Source organism: Orbicella franksi, chromosome 2 (genome assembly GCF_964199315.1).
Source record: "Orbicella franksi chromosome 2, jaOrbFran1.1, whole genome shotgun sequence".
Lineage (NCBI taxonomy): Eukaryota > Metazoa > Cnidaria > Anthozoa > Scleractinia > Merulinidae > Orbicella > Orbicella franksi.
In genome coordinates, this window is record NC_138146.1 from 28,384,972 (window position 1) to 28,395,186 (window position 10,215).

The window sequence follows — 10,215 nt, forward strand, 5'->3', positions numbered from 1 at the left end:
GAATTGCCAAAATGTGGTCTCCACCTACAGATCTCTTTTCCAAAAAGAGAGAAAACAGTTAAAAAAGGCCTTGTGGTTGAATATAGTATTAATGGTGACTGATTATTATTTCAAAACAAAAGATGAGACGACCGTCAACTGATGTGGATATGTAAATGCAATCGCTCCCTTTTTGCATTCATATAACTTTATTTGTTCAGGCCCCGTAAACACAAAAATGTTTTCATTCGAAAATGATGTTTCCCCTTACGTTTTGAACTTCCTTCCACATGCAAACGAAAACAAGCATGATTTTTTTTTCAGTGAAAATGATTCCCTTCAGGTCGGGGAACCTTTTAGGAAGCCAAGATTTCTTCGCCTGGAATCTATTTTAGAAACGAAGGTTATGCTAATCAAAAGGCAAAGAGGCAAATGGTGAGAGCTGGGAGCTGGGAGTGAATAAACAATCGAAATGGCTTGTCGCCTTCTCGTGCACGTGACGTAGTCACGATTATTTTTTCCTTTTCTGGTGTAATATTTTCTATTTCGAAATAGACCTCCGTTTTACCTTTATTTACTTTTTATTCACCGACGTTCACGCGAGAATTTATATCCTTCCCGAGGCTACAGCATACGGCTGAGTCACGGCTCCCGGCCGTCACAATCGTGTTTAGTCTACGCTCAAAGGAAAAGATAGCGGGTGTAAGATGGTATGTCCGGTGATATTGAAATACACATGCACTAAAGATTACAAGAACGGTAAGAAAAGCATACAAAAACAAAAGATTACAAGAGGGTCTCTTGTATAAGTGTAACTGAAATTGCACTGGTTGATCTTTGATCAGTCCTTTCTTGAGCTCTGTCCAATCAGAGAAGGGCCGACAGTCTTAAAAAAACAGGACTCCCCTGTCAGACCGGCTTTTTTTCCTTTTTCTGAAGACTAATCACTCTGTTAATGTCAGAACATGTGGACTTTGACTGAAGAAATTTGTAACGGTAATGGCTATGGTATGAAGTAATCGTATATCCCGGATACTTGCATGGTTTCCCGACATTCACCAAGGTATTATCAAGGTATCTAAAAGCGATAACAGATGAACCTTGTTTTACTGCCTTTTTCGGAAGTTCCTTGTCTTGGAAATTGTTGATATTTGGAAGAGCATCTTGCTCACGCAATGTTTATTCAGACGCGCGTGCGTACGCGTCGCTTGCCGCACTCATGTCACATGAGGTCTAACATCACACACTACTTTTAACTTTTGTACTCTTAACTGAGTTTTGACATTGACTTTGTTTGCAAATATCCGCATCTACATACAATGTTTACCACGAGATTTACAGCCTCGTAAAAAGAACTTGTTAAATTACTCAACCGTATGTTACTAAATCAATTATAACGCCTCAGGACGCAGTCAAAATGTAGTGGGAAGTTGCAAGAATTGCGTGTCCAATTAATGTTTCCACCGAGAGAGTTACAGATTTTATACTTGTAAACTATAAAATCAATACCTTCCTTAAATATTAAGCGCTACGTCAACAGTACGTATACACACGAACGTAAAGTAACATTTTTAATATCAAATTAGTTCTCCTTCTGATACCGTGATACCGTGATCATTTCAGAAACACTGAGTTTTGGCGGCCAATGGTCGTCAGTTGCATGCATTTAGCGTGGGTACTTTTTAAAGTGTAACAGCTTCTGTTTAGTGCTCAGAGAAAACCGTGAGGGAATTCATGAACTCATTCTTATTATTAATTTCTTGCTGATGTGTTGTTTACTTGTTCAAAGACTTAACCAGAGTTCAAGGTCGACTGAAAAACGCCGCGCTTTTGACGCAAGTCGGAGATGATAGACTTGATTCCACGTTTTTTATGATCACGAAAATATGCATGTAATGGTCGCTATGACTGTAAACAGAGTTTCTGAAGATTTTTAAGGGCCTCTTAACAATGAAATATTTACAACTATTGTTCTTATCTTTAGCAAAATGGTGTCGGCAACTTTGATGACTTTTTCCCTAATTGTTAGCCCAAACTCATTTTAATCACTGCTTCCCGGGGCAAAAACGTACGCTCAACATGTTGCATTCCAGCAGCTGAAAATATGTGAAACTTTTTCACGCTTTCTCCTTTCCCAAGCTTACAGTGCTAGCTAGTGCTACTGGCTGAGTAGGGATGCTACGTAAAGAATTACCCAAGTTTTCAACCCGGACATTTCATGACATTTTAGCGCCTTAAAATACTTCGGATTCATCTAGTTCAGCGCTAAACAGTCTTCATTTTTATTACCCTACGTAAAGTTCCTAAACGATTTCACATTCTTTTCTATTTTGTTCGAAAGAGACTAGCATCATGTTGGAAGTACCAGTCAAACATTGTTCGTCATGCATAAACAAACATTGAATGAAATGAATGAAAATGTTGGATCAAGAATTATATAAAATCAAAAATTTTGATTTAATATGTTGCCTGCTTACGTACAATGTCTGATCGTTCAGTCAGTTACACGGTATCTTCGAAAATAATGTTTTGTCTGAAATTGTACAAAATAAAAGTTGATTTAACAGAAGAAGATAATATTGCAGTATTTAAATTCCTGTGTGTCGATGAATTGAATTACTTCAAGAGATGATGAACTATCGTCTCTTGATTAATTCAAATGCTTCTTCCTTCCGGTTGTCGAGTCTTGTCACCAAGCAGGTGTGATTACACGAGATACACTCGAATTACATAAAACACCGACCTAAAATTAGTAAACAGCGTCAACGCTTAACCATTTCCGGTGGGTAACCCTGCATATGTCAGCAAAATTTAAGTTAAAATATTGAGGGTGGCCGCCGATACGGGTCACGAATTCCGACAATGTGGAAGTAGAATATGATTTCAGGGGAAAAAAACCTCTTTCCATAACAGCTGGATATATTGGAGTTCCAGTCATACTACTGTGCTTTGGAATCTTGTCATTCCACACCATGATCATGTCTGACATAACAAGACATAAATAACACTTCTTGTTCACTTCTTGTTTTCTCAGCAAAAGGGATCATCCAAGACATCCGGGGCAGAGGCCCTGTAACCTCGTTTCGAGTTTCAGCTGCCCGATGGGGCGAGTTACAAAGACTACAGGATCCTCAGTTCTCAGTTAGATTTACTACGTGCCCATGTGCTCAGTAGTGACTTTTCAGCATCATGACGGAGATAACCAAGTATTACTTTATTTCGTTAGCTTGTATTTACTTGCCCACTCCTTGTTAGGGGAAAAACTGCCTTTTGCAAGGTGTATCTTCAGAATATACAACCGGACAAATGTACACTGCCTGCTATAATTTGTCTGTAGTCTGAAGCCTGAAGTCCTTCCTATACCTATAAATAATATTTTAAACTCGTCTATGCGTGATCAATCAACTATCCGGCGTGAGCGGTGCCGTGATTCTCAGCGGAGAAGACAGCAAATTAGGTACCACGTAGACTGCAACAGAGGCACGCGTTCCTTCAATTCAAGCGGTGTCCCGCTCACGTGAACTCATTTGCTGTTCACAAGTTTGGTTGCCTTTTTTCCTCTGTCGTTCTGACTGTGTGAATAGGCTTACAAAAATCCCAGCTGGGCAGGAGGCAGACCAGTTGGCTATTTACATGCATTACCGAGAAGTTGAACTGGGGTCTACCAACTAGAAACAACTCCAGCTTAGTGGTCAGAGCGGTACTTGAGCCCGCGACCTCCGGATTTCAAGTCCGGCGCCCTAACCACCCGGTCAACGCTGCCTCCATTTATTACATTGCGCTTTTGGTCCTGGCTGCATGTTCATCAGTTTCCCTATAGTCAGTTAGTGAATTGACGAAAGTCTGATTTGGGACACTGATTACGACGGAAACAGGAGACAACCCTGCTCACCCTGCAGCCAGCCCCACCCAACTTACCATTGCTGTTGAGTTCAGTAAATTAATTTTATTGCAACACACACAATGTCTCCGATGCACTACAAAAACGAAATTCACATATAACCTATTTTAAATGTATCATTTGAAATGAATCAATTATTATGTTTAGTTGATATATTTGTTTCTTTCAGTTTATGTGATACCTGCGAACTACATAACTACGTGTAGCAAAGCGCATTGACCACTATAAACAACAACATTTGAACACTCATATTTTTCTGAAATTCTCACGCTGCATTTCAGACCGGTGGACGACCTGTTCAAGAACTTAAGAGTGAGAGAATAATTTGGGACCCTGTCCACCCTCCTCTGAATTCAGAACTTCAAGGGAGCTAGATCTCATCGGGCAAACATCCCTCGCTGCTGACTCCCTTCCAGTCATCTCCAACAAGGTTTTATAGACTCTTCAGGGCGTACACGTTTTTGGTTTTTATTCTTTTGTCTCCCTTGAACTAAACTAAGCTGTAAATTCTTCCTTCATCTCTCCTGTCCTTCAAGTAGACATAACTAGACCGGAGGTCAACTCGAAAACCTAACGTTTCATTTAGCCTCCAATCTCATTGAAACCAGATTACAAATGTCACTTAGAGCGGTTTTCAGTTGAGCGTCGAAAGTAATTAGACAATTACTTTGGTTTTGGTTTCGGTTTTACTACAGTTTGAGATTAGCTGAGAAGTCTAATTGGTAAGTAATTGGTTTTGGTTTTGGTTTTGGTTTTACGACACTCAATTGAACTGAAACCGCTCTATCTGTAACTTGCTACATATATGAAATATGCTACGAATGTTAAATACTCATATTTATATTGAGAAAATAACGATGATGCTGTTGGTGTTGTTATTGTAACATGCAAACTATGAAGTAGGGAAAATGAAGCCTCTTTGGCATGGAGCCTAGAGGCTTAAGTTTGTTAAGTGGCCAGCGTTAAACTGCGGTTTCAGGATTGCATAGTTGTCACAGTTGCTACACTAGGAACCCTCCGTATGACGCAAATCTGCTGCAGGTCACCCTGCTGCTAGTGTCAGTGTTTCCTGGGATCTCCGCAGCTGCGGTGTCAATGCTCGTAGTTTAAAATGACAAAGACATTCTGCGAACAGGATGGATAAACTAACCAGTGGAGATAATCAGGAAGTGACAATGGCGCATTAAACGTTCACGTAACTTTGGCAAGGCATGTTTACTCCACGCGCACGTACTACTTAAACTGTCTCTCTTATATTGACCAAATTCAGGCGTTTGCTTAACAAAACATGTCACTTTGACTTCCTCCTTGCAACGTTTCTCGTTTTGCTGTTGTTGTTGTTGTTGAACGGGGATGGAATGCATTTCTGTTTTTCGCGCTTAGATGGGAATACATGTATTATTACAATGGTTGTCATATTGCGTAACCTAAGAACAAGAAACACGTTCCTAGATAATAAGGTGCATTTTGCAGTTTGCGTGCGAGAGGTGTTGATGAATCAGTATCTTAGTGATATAATTTTCCTGCAGAGCGTTATTTGTAAAAGGACTGAAACACAAAAACAAGATAACTTTTATGTGAATTGAAGTTTTGCGAACGTGCCAACGTGACTTTGCTGTGGGTGACAAGCGCGGACATGTATTGCGGTTGTGTAACCTTTCAGCTGTGTCTTCTGAAAGAGGAAATGTATATTTTAGGTAGCTAGTGTAGTCACGTGTTCACCTATCCATCCAACCACCCTTCCATCTATCCATCAAACTGAGAGACTTCACAGGTGAACTTGACCTAATTTTTTTTCCCGGGGAGAGGCGGCTATGACACAGGCTAGTACTCGGACAGAGTGTTAAGGCTCAAAACGTCGATCTGCCCGATCGATTCGACGCGACGGTTACTGAATTTCTTAGTAAACTGACAGCCTCGTGTCTTCCTGTCCAGGACACGGAACAGGCTAATAATTGCTATCTGACCAACACCAAATATATTAGGGAATTGAACATCTCCACTTACTACGATTATCAGTTGAGTAACGCACGACGGAAGTTTGTTTTAGCCTTAAAATTACGGTGTTGTCACGGGCAACTTACCTCGTTTCTCTTAACACTATCAATAGCTGTGCGTCGGCTGTCGCGTGGACTACAATTTCGCGCCCTTTGCAATTAGGGACCGTTCATTTTTTATGAGGGAGGGGGGGCTGGTGGGATTTGGGAAGCACCATTTAAAAATCGCATGACCCCCCCTCAGCTTACCAATTTTTTCACATGACCCCCCCTTTATAGCGGTCATTTTTGGGGATGACCCCCCCCCAAAAAAAAATTGAACAAACAATATTTAGATTTCAACTTTTTTAATATTTCTCTATTATCCCCCTACTTCACGTTATTGTGCTCACTATGAAGACAATATTTACAATCCCTATACGACAGAGAGCTGTTGTTTAAAAAACAAATCAAAAGAAAGAGAAGTCAATTTCGGATCTCCTAGTTATGGCTCGCCCTGAGCGTGTGGCATTTGGCCTTTCATTGGCATCTTCCTCATCTGAATTGATGAATGCAAGAATGACGTCATTTGAGTCATCTTCTCCCCCAGAGTCAATGGCATCACTGTCATACTCATCATTGTCACTTTCATCCGTTTCACTGCTGTCAGCACTTGCCCTGTTGTCATTTTGTGTCAATGTCCTGGCATTTCTCAGTGTTGGTTGGCCAGCTTTGAGAGGCCTCTTCTGCTGCAAGCATGAATGTCTTACAATTGCCTTTACTTTCTCACTCTTGCTGCTTTTTAAATGCGCAAAATTCCAAAATGCGCAATAATGGCGAAAGCGACGAGTCGTTTAAGAAAAGGTTTACAGCTGAACGATCTAGGCAGTTTGACATCTTACAAGCAAAAGAAGCAATCTTTCTGAGTGCGGATGGCTGTTCAGAAAGGGCGGGTGAGTTTTCCGTGCCAGGGTACCAGTTGAAGCCCAGTGATGGAAGAAAACTGAACTTTTCCATCAAAGAGGTCAGAGCAATTGTGGAAAAGTTGAATGTCATATTGAAAGATGTAAAGGAACACGATTCCACACTCTTTCAGTCCAATGGGCTTGCTTTAAAGCAGGGCGAAGAATTTGCCCACAGTTTTAATGTAAAACAGATCAAATGTATAGAAGCTAAGTTGACGAAGGTCACGCAGGACATGGAAGCACTAGAAAATAAGAAGAGCAATTATAACAGCATATTCAAGGGCACACTCAAACAGCACATCAACAAAAGGAGAAGGAAAAAAGAAAACCGCAGAAAGTCAAATGAAAGAAAGAGGAAGCGGACTGAAAACAACGTCCAACGAGTTTATGGAATCTGTGTTGGAAACTCGCTAGGAAATGATCTTCCACAATGCCTTGTGTACCCTCCTAGAACGGCCGTCCCGGAAGAGTGTATTAAAGTTGAGGATGTTGCCACGTCGTTATTTAGAAGAGATGGGCCATACATTGCACAGCTCTTGGAAGGGAATTATTTCACCACAAACCTTGAGCAGGAAGTCAAAGATTATGTTTACACCTTCATGTACCCTGAAGAGTACACTCTGACGGAAAGCATTGCTGCTTCTTGCAGCATTGGTGAAACAGACTTCCATAGCAGCACAAGCGGCGACGAAGAACTCGATGACAGCGAAGATGAAGATGAGTGCCAGTGAAAGTTGCATTCGAAAATAACAGTGTTAAATACTTCTTTTCAGTAGCTACAAATGCTTTTTGTCGCCAAACGTTTTTTTAAAGCAGAAGGAAAGTTTGTAATAAATTTGTATCCTGCCTTCTATGTTTATTCTATAGCAATTTTTTTTATATTCAAACATTATGCCATTTTAAAGTTTTACTAAAATATTTCACGTGACCCCCCCTTTTTCCCTTATTTTTTTGGGATGGTCCCCCCTCGAAAGCCATTTTTTTCCCATGGCTCCCCCCCAAATCCCACCAGCCCCCCCTACCTTATAAAAAATGAACGGTCCCTTATGTAGGCTGAGTTAGTCCTTAGTTAGTCCGACAATAGAGAACTCCCGCAAATTTGCTTGAACAGCGTTGAACGAAAGGCTAACACACACGCCTTTCGCGTTTGTGACAAACGCGAAAGGCTCGAAACTTGAGTTCAACTGACATCGTTAACAGAGAAAGACGAAAGAAAATCAAGCAGTCTGCATATAGTTTAAAGAAATTCATTTTGACGAAATCACGAAAAATTCATGTTCAATGTCTCGTTATGCTCTTTCCAGAAAATAACCCTATTCGCGATTACCTTCTCTCATTTGCATTACCATGAATCCAACGTGGATGAAAGGCAGTACCAGGCCATTTTGTAAAGCAAATGCAAAATTAACCCTGCAAAGGCTGTTGAGACCCTCTTTCCCATGCCCGGTTCAAGATCGGGAATCCAACATTTACCTGGTACTATAAAAACCGCGGTTTTCCCCGCCCTCGGGATCAAGTTGCTGATAAAAGCCCCAAAGCAGCAGGCAGCACCATTTGCACACCGATTTGATTTCGTAATTGTAAAGTTCAAAAACTTAGAAAGAAACGCGGGCTTTGTTAGACAGGTGAATGGTATGAAAAGACTATGATCTCTTGATGGTATATAGAGGGTCCTCAACGGGGTACCAATCTCATTTCCCGGTCCATTTGTTTTCCAAATCCCACTTCCCAATTCTCTGATCCCATTCGTCCAGTTCTGGACCTTCTCTGCCACACAACGCTACGAGAGCGTAGCGTTGCGTCGCGTGACAGAGAGAGGGCCAGAGCTGCGTGGACTATGATCCATTCGCACAAGCAGGATTAAGAAAAATTTTCAGTGTTATACATACCAGCTCTTTTCTCCTCACATCCGCAAAATTTCGGCTTCTCAAGAAACTACCCAACAAAGACCCAAAAATTTACGAGGATTTACGAAGATTTTCTGAAGATGATAACATCCTTTATTTACTAAAACGTTAAAGTAGGGAAGTTATAGCGATTATTTATGTTACAAGTTCCTGCCATTTCACAGTCCTGCCTGCAGGGAATCTGTCATCCGACTTGTAAGTGTTCTTATTCTTCCCAGCTTGGTCGGACGCATCATGCTCAGTGTTGTGCTGGCTGTCTAACTCTTCTTTAGAGTCACTGTCAATGTTACTCGCACTAAAGCTGTCTACCCGTTCGTCGTTAGGAGACGCTGGAGGTAAACTGACATCCTTATTTGAATTAGGTGGCTCATTACTTTCGCTTGGAATTCTTTCTGCGCCTTTCAGTTGAATTCAAATTGGCTCAGCTGGTTTCAAGACCGTTTCACTAGCTTTCATACCTGTCCATTGTATTAAGCTTATCGTTGTCTGGAGGTTGCACGCATTGCTCTACACAAATATCGTTGATCGCAAATCCAGGCCCTTCGGCGCAAAATAGCACATGCGATCAGCACATGCGATCAGCACATGCTAGCCCTGGATCAACATACTCAAAATAAGTGACACGCACAAGGTGCTTAAACAAATTTCTGACGTTTCTCAACCCCAGTCATAAGGACCCAGTCATGGTTACAAAATATTCGTCCTATTCTCATTTATGATATTTTTTCCCATTCCCAGTGACCAAATACTAGCCCCAGTGACTTAAATCCCATTTTCTCAGAGCAAACACAGGCCAATCCCAGTTTCCATTTTACCCCTTCTAGACGCTCTATATAAGTGATGCTGGACACTTGGCAGGTTAGACGTTCTTGCAATTTGCATTGTAGCTTTAACCTGATTTTTTAACAATTGGAAAATGGAAAAATCATATCATACTACATTAGCCACCACACGATGGCTACGTACGATGAAAAAGTTTTATTTATGCTTTGACTTGATCAACGACGAAAAGTACTGATTTCATGCAGGTTGATTAACATGACGCGATTTTTTTTAAAAAAGATTGTTTATTTGTGATATGGTCTTTATTAACCCTTTGAATACCAAACAGTTCACCAAAAAATACCGTTTTTAACCGTTTAGTCAGGTTTTTTAGCTGCCATGACGCCAAATAAGCCTAAGTTTTGCTAAGAAAGCTTTTTTTTTAATAAAAGGAGAGATTTTTCGAGGATTAGGTACAAAATTGTGCAATATTTCAATTCCGGGCATGCGCATAAGCCAAAATTTGAACTTCGGGTTTTTTTTTTTGCTGCCATTAACCGTTCTCAATTTTGTTTGTTGCCCCTTTCCTTTCTGTTTTTCCTGGCCCTTTTACACTGGCTACCTTTAGCGTTGCATGTTCTTTCTGGCTGCCGTGAAAAGTTGGATGTTAATTACGGGCGAAGCCTGGAAATGGTCCTTGATCAATCATAGGCGTAGTGGACCAT

General features: G+C 40.9%; 1 protein-coding gene across 1 annotated transcript in view; it reads left to right on the forward strand.

Moving 5' to 3' along the window:
* Window positions 1–623, forward strand: part of LOC145479086 (uncharacterized) — a 243,610-nt gene extending 242,987 nt beyond the window's left edge. The window contains exon 2 of the mRNA XM_081457341.1: window positions 610–623. The gene's annotated coding sequence lies outside the window, so the exon portion shown is untranslated. The remainder of the gene's footprint in view (window positions 1–609) is intronic.
* The last annotated feature ends 9,592 nt before the right edge of the window (window positions 624–10,215 follow it).